Source organism: Aquarana catesbeiana, linkage group LG09 (assembly GCF_042186555.1).
Source record: "Aquarana catesbeiana isolate 2022-GZ linkage group LG09, ASM4218655v1, whole genome shotgun sequence".
NCBI classification, from domain to species: Eukaryota; Metazoa; Chordata; class Amphibia; order Anura; family Ranidae; genus Aquarana; species Aquarana catesbeiana.
The window spans coordinates 52,371,978-52,384,502 of record NC_133332.1 but is presented as its reverse complement, the minus strand read 5'-3'; the positions used below and the strand labels follow the sequence as shown (position 1 = coordinate 52,384,502).

At 46.2% G+C, this 12,525-nt stretch overlaps 1 protein-coding gene across 3 annotated transcripts in view; it reads left to right on the top strand.

Annotated features, from left to right (window-relative positions):
- The first annotated feature begins 2,144 nt into the window (after window positions 1-2,144).
- SIPA1L3 (signal induced proliferation associated 1 like 3) overlaps window positions 2,145-12,525 on the top strand; it is a 290,975-nt gene continuing 280,594 nt past the window's right edge. For 2 of the 3 annotated variants that reach the window (XM_073598488.1, XM_073598490.1), the window contains exon 1: window positions 2,148-2,415. The gene's annotated coding sequence lies outside the window, so the exon portion shown is untranslated. Of the gene's footprint in view, window positions 2,416-12,525 lie in introns of all 3 variants that reach the window. The other variant, XM_073598491.1, reaches the window with a different exon arrangement.

Genomic DNA, 12,525 nt, shown 5'->3' with positions numbered 1-12,525 from the left:
AGCATTTCCCCGTTCTGCCTAGTAACACTGACACTGATCACAGCCCCTGTGATCGGGAGCGGTGATCAGTGTCCTGTCACACACATCCCCTCCCCCTCACAGTTAGAATCACTCCCTAGGACACACTTAACCCCTGCAGCGCCCCCTAGTGGTTAACCCCTTCTCTGCCAGTCACATTTACACAGTAATCAATGCATTTTTAATCGCACTGATCGTTGTATAAATGTGAATGGTCCCAAAATAGCGCCAAAAGTTTCCAATCTGTCCGCCATAATGCCGTAGTCATGATAAAAATCGCTGATCGCCGCCATTACTAGTAAAAAAAGAAAATTATTAATAAAAATGCCATAAAACTATCCCCTATTTTGTAGACGCTATAGCTTTTGCGCAAACCAATCAACAAACGCTTATTGCGATTTTTTTACCAAAATTATGTAGAAGAATATGTATCGGCCTAAACTGAGGAAAAAAAAAAAAATTAATATATTTTTGGGAGATATTTATTATAGCAAAAAGTAAAAAATAATGCGTTTTTTTCAAAATTGTCCCTATTTTTTTGTTTATAGTGCAAAAAAATAAAAAAATGCAGAGGTGATCAAATACCACCAAAAGGAATCTCTATTTGTGGGAAAAAAAGGATGTCAATTTTGTTTGGGAGCCACTTCGCACGACCGCACAATTGTCAGTTAAAGCGACGCAGTGCAGAATCGCAAAAAGTGCGCTGGTCTTTGGCCAGCCAAATAGTCCGGGGCTTAAGTGGTTAAAGTATTACTAAAAAGCAACCCCAGCTGCAATACACACCTCCTCTCCTGTGTTGTCTCGGGCAGTACCTCTTCTCCACCACAAGATGTCCTCAGTTGTCCAAGTTGAATAGTGCCCAGCAGAACACATATCTTCTTATGAGTCTGACCAGAGCTTACACAGGGTTAATCTGGTCTAATACATTATACAATTTTTCTTGTTCAATTTCCTTTAGATTTACCTTCAACTATGTAGTGCAAGGGCCTGTCTGATTACATACAAATTAAAAGTGTTTAGGTTTGACTTCATATTATATGGTTTTGGTAAATCTAAAGGCAAGTTTACAAGGAAATTGTATAATGTATGGCCAGCCTTAGTGATCTTCTCCCCTCCCCCGCACGAAAAAAAAAAAATCGCAACTGCCACCATTTCCTTCTCAAGGACCTCTGCTTTTAGAAAATATAGAATTGTTTGGAAAAAGTAATTTTCTAGAAAAAGAAATGTTTTCAATTCTTCATGTGAGTGACAGTTTTCCTCTTTATAGTTTGTTGGTGGATAGGAACGGCGGCGTTATGTAAGCGGGGGATAGCGGGTGGATTGAGCCCTATTTTTGCAGCACCTCTCTGAGGCCTCGGTCACCCCCGAGCGCAGTGGAAGCGCACATTTCTGTGTGCGTTCGGAACGTGTGGAAAAACGTGGTAAAACGCTGAACTCGCAATCTGGTGCCATTCATTCTTTTTTTTTTTCAACAGAGCTATTCATTCTTAATGACGCGCCAAACACGCTACTAAAACGGGCATTTTGTTGCATGACAAAACATGGAATAAATGAGCAAAAATAAAACATGCCGAAGTCAGCTCCAAAAAAAGGCTACAGGAGCCGCTTTGGTGTGTTTATCACACGGCTCCCAACTGTCCCTGATTTTGAGGGACTGTCCCTGATTTGGAGCAATGTCCCTCTGTCCCTCATTCCTCCTCATTTGTCCCTCATTTTGGTCTGATCCATATAGTTGTATATAAAATGCACTTTTTATCTATCAATGGTATTTTCCAGTGCTAAACCTTTCATCTGATTTCTAAATTGCTGCATTTGTAAATTCCAAAAGCCAATATAAAGGAATAGTAGTGGTAAAAAAAAGCACTTGTGGGTTTAACCAATCTTGTTTTTTTGTACAATTCTCCTTTAAGGGGGCGTGGTAAGGGGTGTGTCCAATGCCTGCATACTTTTGCTGATAGGTGTCCCTCATTCCCATCTCAAAAAGTTAGGAGGTATATGAGACACGTGGGGCCCTACACTCGGTGTGAATGGGGCCTGAGGATTCTCTGCCCTGATCATGTCTGCATGAATTTTATAAGCAGTTTTTAGAAATGTGTAACATGATGATTTGAGACTCTTCCTAGAAGCCCCTGGGATCTCTGCTTACACGTTCAGTGCCAGTGTTCACCTTCTGGACTTGTTAATAAAGCTGATAGAAAGAAAAAAAAAAGTTGTGGTTGGCAGAGCACGCTGTGGTTGGCGGCGTTGAGGCGGCCATGTTGGCCGGGGGCGGGCTTAGCGTGGTGAGTGCAGAGGCGGTGGGCGTGCCTGTGGGCGGTGGGCGTGTCGTGTAGTGTCGCTGTGGGAAGCGCTGGGATCGGCGGAGCTCGGAGTGGGATTCCGGGGGAGCCGATGTCGGTAAGTGCTGGAACCGGAGGGAAGTCCGGGGGAAAGTGCATGGGGGGGTTGTTGTGTGGAGGGAGAAGAGCGGGGAGAGGATTGGACAGAGCCGGGGGACGGAGGAGCGGTCCCGGGGGAAGGGAGCCGGCTGTGTGCTCCAGATGGGACCGGGATGTGCGAGGAGAGCCGAGCGGGGGGTGCTGGGACCGGGAATATGGGGGGGGGCCCTAGTGACTGGGAATATGGGGGGCCCCTAATGACTGGTAATATAGGGGGGCCCCCTAATGACTGGTAATATAGGGGGGCCCCCTAATGACTGGTAATATGGGGGGGCCCCCTAATGACTGGTAATATGGGGGGCCCCCTAGTGACTGGTAATATGGGGGCCCCCTAATGACTGGTAATATGGGGGGGCCCCCTAATGACTGGTAATATGGGGGGGCTCCCTAATGACTGGTAATATGGGGGGGCTCCCTAATGACTGGTAATATGGGGGGGCCCTAATGACTGGTAATATGGGGGGGGCTCCCTAATGACTGGTAATATGGGGGGGCCCTAATGACTGGTAATATGGGGGGGCTCCCTAATGACTGGTAATATGGGGGGCCCCCTAGTGACTGGTAATATGGGGGGCCCCCCTAATGACTGGTAATATGGGGGGGCCCCCCTAATGACTGGTAATATGGGGGGGCCCCCTAATGACTGGTAATATGGGGGGGCCCCCTAATGACTGGTAATATGGGGGGCCCCCTAATGACTGGTAATATGGGGGGCCCCCTAATGACTGGTAATATGGGGGGCCCCCTAATGACTGGTAATATGGGGGCCCCCTAATGACACAATTACTGAGATTATGGGGTGCATTTTTGGGGGGGGCACAATCATTGGGAATATGGGGATCCCTACTGATTGAAAATATGGGGGTACAAGTCCTGGGGGACCCCAATGGCACAATGACTAAGAATATGGGGGTGCAGTATATAAAAGGCGCCCCCTAATGACTGAGAATAATGGGTGCAAGCTACGGGGGGCCCCCAATGTCACATTCACTTAGAATATTGGGGTGAAGGTTGTATGGGGGACTCTAATGACGGGTACCAGTTATATTGGGGGGCTGTAATGGCTGAATGACTGGGAATATTGGGAAGTAGGACATATGGGGGCCCCTAATCACTAGGAATATGGGGGGCTCCTAATTGGGAATAGGGGGGTACAAGTTATGGGGGCCTCCAATGGCACAATGACTAAGAATATGGGGGTGCATGACATATAGGGGCCCTAATGGCACAATCGCTAGGAAAATGAGGGGGTGTAAGTTATATTGGGGGCCCTAGTGGCTGAATGTCTGTAAATATGAGTGTGCAGGATATATAGGGGCCCCCCTATATGGGGGGGGCAGGACAAATGGGGGACCCCTGACAGCATAGTTACTTGTATAGCTTATATTGGGGGGGGCCCTAATGACTGGAAATATGGGGCCCCTTTTGACGCAATGATTGGATATATCGGGGGCCCCTAATGGCACAGTGTCCGGGATCTTGGAGGGATCAGCACTTGGCACAGTAATTGGCTGCAGATCTGGGGGTTCAGGTTATATGGGGGATGTTGTCACAATGACTGGTGTTTGGTTGGAAATCTGGGGGTGCAGCATATGGGGGGTTTCTGCTTGTACTGTGATTGGTTTATGATGGCAATTCAGGGGTAAGGGCAGGGCACAGCGACTGGGGTTTGTTTGTTAATCTAGGGGTGATGGATATGGGGGGGGGTGCAAGTCCTGGCATAGTGCCCTGTGTATGGCTGGATTTTGAGGGGTGCAGCATCTGGGGGGCTTCTGCTGACACAGTGGTGGGTGTATGACAAAACTTTAGGGCTTCAGGGCATGGCACAGGGACTAGTGTAAGGCTGCAAATCTGGGGGTGCAGGATACGGGTGGGGGGATATGTGTTGGCACAATGATTAGTATATGACTAGAAATCTGGGGGTGCAGGTTATGGGGGGGGGGGGGGGTGCTGACTTAGTGACTGGTTTATTTGAAGAGTTAAGGGGGTGCACATCATGGTACAGTGATCTGTGTGGCTGAGAATGAAGGGGTGCAGAATATTGGGGAGGGGGTCTGCTGGTACAGTGAGTGGTGATGGTTTGGAAATCTGGGGGTGGAGGGGGTGGGTGTTGTTGGCACAATAACCAGTATATGACTGGAAATAGAGGGGTGCAGGTTATGGACAGTCCTACAGTGTTCTCCTCTTCCCCCCCCCCCGATCGTTCTCCTCTTCCCCCTCCGATCGCTCTCCTCTTCCCCCCCCCGATCGTTCTCCTCTTCCCCCCCCGATCGCTCTCCTCTTCCCCCTCCGATCGTTCTCCTCTTCCCCCCCCTTACAGTGGGATCCCTAGCCATGCGAGGGTTAAATATTTAAGCCTCGGGGTGGAGGAAGAGGCTGCACTATTTACTTTATTCCTTGCTCTCCCCGGCACTGCCGCTCTCCTTTTCAGACTCTCCTGGGTTATGATTGGGCCCTCGCTGTTCTCACGTACAATGCAGCACTCTTGGTCCTGCATTGTATTTGATGTGACCGCCGTCCAGAGCACCTTACAGGGAAAGTTTCAGGCCGCGGAGATGGAAAAACCTGCTGGAGTGAGGAATAAGATACATGATAGATCTCCCTCCATCCCTTAACTAAACAAGAGTTTAACCCTCGCATTGTGGGGGGTGTAGATTTTGTCTAAAACATCCTGAACATTATGCAGTGTTCTTTCTTTCCAGCACAGGTGGAAGTAAAGAAAATCGGTCGATTTCGCCCACCAACCCAGTGCTGATGGTGGAATCCCTCCCACAGCGCTATTGTGTTCTGCTGGTGGGGAGCCGTCATTGCTGGCATCTATAAGTGCCGCCAGTGATTGCATGGAAAAAATCTGGTTGTACTGAAGTCGATCGATGGATTGACTTCCGTACAACCAGCCTGCCCATAGATGGATCGAATCTCGTCCATCCCTGCTGCAGCGGTTGAGATTTGAATCATCTATGGCTTATTTTCCGGAGTTCGGCTTTAACAATCATTTATCCCTTGTAATGTGTGTGTGGGGGGGTGTGTGTGGGGGGGGGGGGGTGTACTGCAAGGGTCATTTCTTTTGAGTGAGGCTGTGAAGCCGGTCATACTTGGATTGAAATTCGGCTGGTTTAGCAGTTTTACCTCCTGGTCACTAAAGCCAGTTGTTTACAGAGCTTAATAGCTCAAGCTGAAATTTACACATTCACACAAGTGAATACGTTATGCTGGTCATATATGGATCAAAATTCGGGTGGTTTATCAGGGACCGGACAAATTACGATCCATGTATGGGCAGGCTGGTTGTACAGAAGTCAGTCTACCAATTGTTTGAAAATTTTCGCCACCAGCTGGACCCAGCAGTGTTGATCAGTGTATTGTGGTGGTGGGGAAATCTCCTCCTTGTCAGAACACACTCGGGTTAATTTACTAAGAGTGCAAAATCTGGTGCAGCTCTGCGTAGGAACCAATCAGCTTCTAACTTCAGCTTGTTCAGTTAAACGTTGACAATAAAACCTGGAAGCTGATTGGTTTCTATGCAGGACTGCATCGGATTTTGCACACTACAGTTTTAGTAGTTTTTAGTGGGGATTTCCCCATCCACACCTAATGTGTGGATGGGGGAAATAGGACATTTTTTTGGTTCAATTTGCTGGTTGAATGAAAAAAAAGAGAAATGTATGGGCAGCTTAAATAAATGTATATACAGTAGACGTCTCTTATGTATGCGTTCCTATTGGTCTCTGAGGCGAATGCATGTTTGTCAAAGTGCTGCAATGGTGCTCCCTGCAGAACACACCGGGATGTCACCAGCTCCATTGACTCTCATTGCACATCTCATCCAGCTTTATTACCGATTAGACAGATCCGGATTCGATCTTCTTGATTGGTACACAGCAGAAGCTGCCTGGGCTTTGCAAATCGGATTCTCCTACCTACAGACTCTGGAAAATGGAGAATCTGATTGGCTGACGTAAAGAAAAAAACAAACAGCTTTTCTTTCAGATACTTTGTGGTCTCACCTGTGGGGTGTATGAAGTCTGTGTATTGGGAGTTGTGGAATCTCTGGGGCGGTGGATTTTGAGGTTGAATATGTCAGACGTGGTTGTAGGGTGAGGAGTATTTGGGACGTATCTGATAAAGATTGGAGTGACTGGAGGTGCAGGTCTTGTATTGAAATCTCACACTGGCCATACATGTAACAATACCGATGTTCTACATGGTAAATCAGGTTGAAGAAAGACAGTTGTCTCCAATAAAGGAATCTTATCCTTTAGAAGGAAAATGCAGCAAATCTACACTCACCGGCCACTTTATTAGGTACACCTTGCTAGTTCCGGGTTGGACCCCCTTTTGCCTTCAGATCTGCCTTAATTCTCCATGGCATAGATTCAACAAAGTGTTAGAAACATTCCTCAGAGATTTCAGTCCATAGTGACATGATAGCATCTCACAGTTGTTGCAGATTTGTCGGCTGCACATCCATGGCAATCTCCCGTTCAACCACATCCCAAAGGGGCTCTATTGGATTGAGATCGAGTACAGAGACCTCATTGTCTAGTGGTGAGATGATTTGATCTTTGTGACATGGAGCATTATCCTGCTGGAAGGAGCCATCAGAAGATGTGTACACTGTAGTCATAAAGGGATGGACATGATCAGTAACATTAGCTAGGTAGGTCGTGGCATTTAAATGATAACCAATTGGTACTAAGGGGCCCAAAGTGTGCCAAGAAAATATCCCCCACACCCTTACACCATCACCAGCCTGAACCATTGATACAAGACAGGATGGATCCATACTTTCATGTTGTTTCCTCCAAATTCTGACCCTCCATCTGAATATCACAGCTGAAATCAAGACTCATCAGACCAGGAAAAGTTTTTCCAAATCTTCTATTGTCCAATTTTTTTGAACCTGTGTGAATTGTAGCCTCAGTTTCCTGTTAGCTGACAGGAGTGGCACCTGGTGTGGTCTTCTGCTGCTGTAGCCCATCTGCTTCAAGGTGTGATGTGTTGTGCGTTTAGAGATAGTATTCTGCATACCTTGGTTGTAACAAGTGGTTATTTGAGTTAATGTCGCCTTTCTATCATCTCCAACCAAGTCTGCCCATCCTCCTCTGACATAAATAAGGCATTTTCCTCCACACAACGGCCGCTCACTGGATATTTTCTATTTTTCGTACCATTCTCTGTAAACACGAGAGATGGTTGTGTGAGAAAATCCCAGTCGATCTGCAGTTTTGAAATACTCAGACCAGCCTGTCTGGTACCAACAACCATGTCATGTTCAAAGTCCCTTAAATCCCCTTTCTTCCCCATTCTGATGTTTGATTAAAATTCTTCACCATGTCTGGATGCCCAAATGCATTGAGTTGCTGCCATGTGATTGGCTGGTTAGCAATTTGTGTTACCAAGCAATTAAACAGGTGTACCTAATAAAGTGTCCGGTGAGTGTATGGTGTCGGTTTTGTCAAAAAAGAATCCACTGGTGCTGCCAGAAGATCTGCCCAACCAAATCGATGTTGTCTTTGTTGTGTGAAAAAAATAATAATTTTCAGTCAAATGTTAATTGAAACGGATAAAACTGTAACTGATCTTTTATGATTGTAAGTATGGCTGAGATAACGGTTCAGTTCCTGAGGACATCAACCCCCACAGGAAAGTCCTGGGGTGACCGGGGACCGCGGTGACTAGTATATATCCAATGAGGCACATCGGGGGGGGGGGGGGGGGGGTACCCAATGATGGAGACAGATAATGGCAATGATTGTATGGGGAAAGTACAGAGCTGGTCATGGAAGAAGAGTGAAGATGTTGGACAGCAACTTGTGTGAAGCTACAGAAAGGAAGTTTCGGCTTAGACCATAAAAGTGTTTACAAGCACAGGACTCCATTGTATGACATGGGGGTGGGGGTTTATTTCACGTGTTAGCACTACATCCATACACAGCGGTATAATGATATAGTAGATAAGCCTGTCCTGGTGCAGATAGAGATTTGGGTGTAAAAGGTGATGTAACTCACCTATAGTATAAGAAGGGAGAGATTGTAGTGAACGGCACAATGCTGATGATTTAGAGCGATTAAAGTGTATCTATATCCACTTTGTCTCGTTTTGGATGAAGTTACATCTTTAGGCCGGCCATACACTGTTTAAATCTCAGCCGGTTCAGCAGGATCTGGCCAAGATTCAAACCATTAATGGGCAGGCTGAATGTACTAAGTTGATCTATCAATTGGGTACAACCAGCCTGCCAGATTCTTTTGCGATTATCGCGGTCTTCTCCTGACGGGGACGGCTTCCCCAATCCCCCCGCCAGTAGAAGACAATGGCCCGGCTGGAGAAATTTGTGCATCAACACCGTCTGTGCTCAACCCATAGAAGACCTCCATATACACAGGCCAATACCCACAGTTGCTCGAAAGCCGTGATCTCCAACCTGCGGCCCTTTGCTTTTTTTACCCTGCTCTTGGAGCATAGTTCCTGTCTATGACACCAACAATAGGGGAACTGTTTCTCCCACTGACAATAATGATGGCACACTATTCCTCTCATTGACACCAATGATGGCACACTATTTCTCTTATTGATAGCAACAAAGGGGAACGATTACTCCTCCTAATACTAATCATGGGGCAGTGTTAACTCCCTCCGACATCAGGACATTTTCTACTCCCACTGTCCACAGTGCGGCCCCCTAAAGCTTGAAGGACAGTAAAGTGAAGAAATTGTGTCCCATTGTTGGTGTCATTGGAAGGAATTGTGCCCCGTCATTGATATCATTGGGTGGAATTGTGTTCCTTCATTGGTGCCATTGAGAGAAATTGTGTCCAATTGTTGGTGTATTTGGGAGGAATTGCGCCCTGTCATTGGTGTATTTGGGAGGAATTGTGTCCTGTCATTGGTGTATTTGGGAGGAATTGTGTCCTGTCATTGGTGTATTTGGGAGGAATTGTGTCCTGTCATTAGTGTATTTGGGAGGAACTGTGTCTCGTCATTGGTGTATTTGGAAGGAATTGCGCCCTATCATTGGTGTATTTGGGAGGAATTGTGCCCCGTCATTGGTGTATTTGGGAAAAATTGTGCTCCCGTCATTGGTGTATTTGGGAGGAATTGTGTCCTGTCATTGGTGTATTTGGGAGGAATTGTGCCCCCGTCATTGGTGTATTTGGGAGGAATTGTGTCCTGTCATTGGTGTATTTGGGAGGAATTGTGTCTTGTCATTGGTGTATTTGGGAGGAATTGTGTCTTGTCATTGGTGTATTTGGGAGGAATTGTGTCTTGTCATTGGTGTATTTGGGAGGAATTGTGCCCCCGTCATTGGTGTATTTGGGAGGAATTGTGTCCTGTCATTGGTGTATTTGGGAGGAATTGTGTCTTGTCATTGGTGTATTTGGGAGGAATTGTGTCCTGTCATTGGTGTATTTGGGAGGAATTGTGTCTTGTCATTGATATCATTGGGTGGAATTGTGCTCCATCATTGGTGCCAATGGGAGTAATTGTGTACAATTGTTAGAGTATTTGGGAAAAATTGTGTTCTGTCATTGGTGTATTTGGGAGGACTTGTGCCCCGTAGGAGGGTATGTGTCCCATTGTTGGTGTCTTTGGGAGGAATTGTGTCCCATCATTGGTGTAAATGGGGGGGGGGGGGATTATACCCCATTGTTAGTAGCAGTAAATGAAATAATGCCCCAAGGGCCACATAAAGGCAGGGAAAGGGCTGCAGTTTGGAGACCACTGGTATAGACCCGACAATGTTGGTTCTCTCACCCAGGTCTCTTGTCAGATTAGATCAGGGGTCTTCAGATTTTCTAAACAAAGGGTCAGTTTTCTGCTCTTTAGACCTTAGGTGGGGCCCATTGAGTAGAGAATGGTATCAAGGAATAGAACAATGCCCCATTGATGGTGTCAGTGAGAAGAATTGTGTCCCATCTCAGTGGAGGAATAATGTCTCGTTATTGGAGTCTATGGAAGAATAGTTCCTCATCACTGGTGTCAGTGGGTGGAATAGTGCCTCATATCAGTGCAAGAATTGGTGTCCCAAGGGCTGGATAAAGGAAAACAAAGGGCCGCGTACGGCACCCGACCTGCAGTTTGGAGACCCCTGGATTAGGTAATTGGGATGTGTACATATACTTAAAAGAACAGTTCTTGTTTGTAGCAATCAATCAGGATGTCCCCATCACCCCAACAATCATGAACCGGTGGAATTTGGTTGCTCTGGGCAACAGGAACACATCATCTTTCAGACACTTTCACATGTCAGAGTGCGAGGTGAGGCCGGGTGTTTGGGTGATGATTTGTATTGGGTTTGACTAGGTGACATTAAAGGGGGTTTGTGGAAGTCAAAAATGTGATTGTCAATAGCTAGTGGGGAAGTTTGATGCACAAAGGACCACTTATAACGAATACAGTGATGCCGGGTGGTTAAAAAAAAGCTTTCCGGGATGAAGATGGGTCTAGTAAATGTCCAAAGCAAAGGGGGGGGTAAGTAGCAGAATGTGGTGTATTTTATGTCGGTGCCAAGTTTGTGCACTATATATGTATTTGTGCAGCTTGCTGTTCTCCCTGAATCTGTCTTCCCAATGCCATCTCTGTGTGGGAGAGGATCTGCTCCGTGACGTCCATAGAACTGACTAATTGTAGGTTTTCTGTGTGGGGCTCTATGCAGGAATAAATGACATTTTAATGCTTTTTGTTACTTTACACAGAAGGCCAGTACTCTCTAATGCAGAATATCTCCCACGTCACAGCTGTCCTTATATTGATTTATACAAATCACTGACATCCTGACAGATAATCAGATCAGTAATTAGCAAGTATTTAATTATTAGAATTTGATATGGTAATCACACATAAACAACTCTGTCCTATAGGTTAGGGTTTTATAATCTTAATCTGTTCTGACGCCTGTCCTGATCAAGCTTTTTCCCGATGGGAGTTTGTGGGAGTTGTAGTCTTTTATGTCCCCTTCCCTCCCCCACGTTCTCACATCCGCTCTCCTTCTAAATGTCATTGATACGAATGCTCCTTACGTGCTTTTGTTACCTTCACGCTGTTACTTGCAATGGAAAACAAGCAAATAATGCAACCTAGTCCATGACACCGATCAAATGTGTTTATCCTTCTCCCACACATACAGAGGGCTTCATCATAGAGAGCGATCGCACAGAGTACACAGACCAAATTGGGGGAATTTCACATTGATAGCTGATTTTATTTATTTTTTCCTCTTAGGAGTGGCGGCAGACTCCGCTCTGATTTTTAGTCTTTGCACATGTACCTGACGGTTTCAAATGTGAGGCACCATAAACGGCAAGGTTATTTTTCCCACAGAAAAGGTTACATTTTTTGGAATGACTCTGGGGTTGGTTTATGGTTTGTTTGGATGCAAATATCTTCATTATGACTTTAGTTGTTGCAATCGGACTTTATTTTCAGAAAGATGGATTGCAATTGGTTGCTATTGCTTACTGCATGTAAGAGCGAAACCACTGGGAATTCTAATGTAGCCTTTCTCAACCTTTTAGCCCCAAAGGAACATTTAAAGTGATTGTAAAGTCGCCCCCCCCCCCCCCTAAAAGTCACAAACATGTTCAACTTACCTGCTCTGTTAGAGTGGATTTGCACAGAGCAGCCCCGATCCCCCTCTTCTCAGGTCCCTCTTCTGTGCTCCTGGCCCCTCCCTCCTGTTGAGTGCCCCCACAGCAAGCAGCTTCCTATGGGGGCACCTTAGCCGAGTCAAAGCTCCCTGAGTCCATTTATACATGGAGTCCAGGCCCACCCCCTCTCTCTCTCCTTGGCTGACGGACTTTGATTTACAGCAGCGGGAGCCAATGGCATCGGCTGCTGTGTCTCAGCCAATCAGGAGGAGCATCTTGAACGGCCAAGGCACATCGCTGGAGGAAGATGGGGCTCGGGTAAGTGTTGGGGCTTCTGCACACAGAAGGTTCTGCTGCACACATGTTTTTTTATTGTAATGCATAGAATGAATTAAGATAAACTTTCTGCCTTTACAGCCCCTTTTAAAATGATTTTCAGGTCTTGGGTAACACCTGCTGATACTAATATATGGGGGTC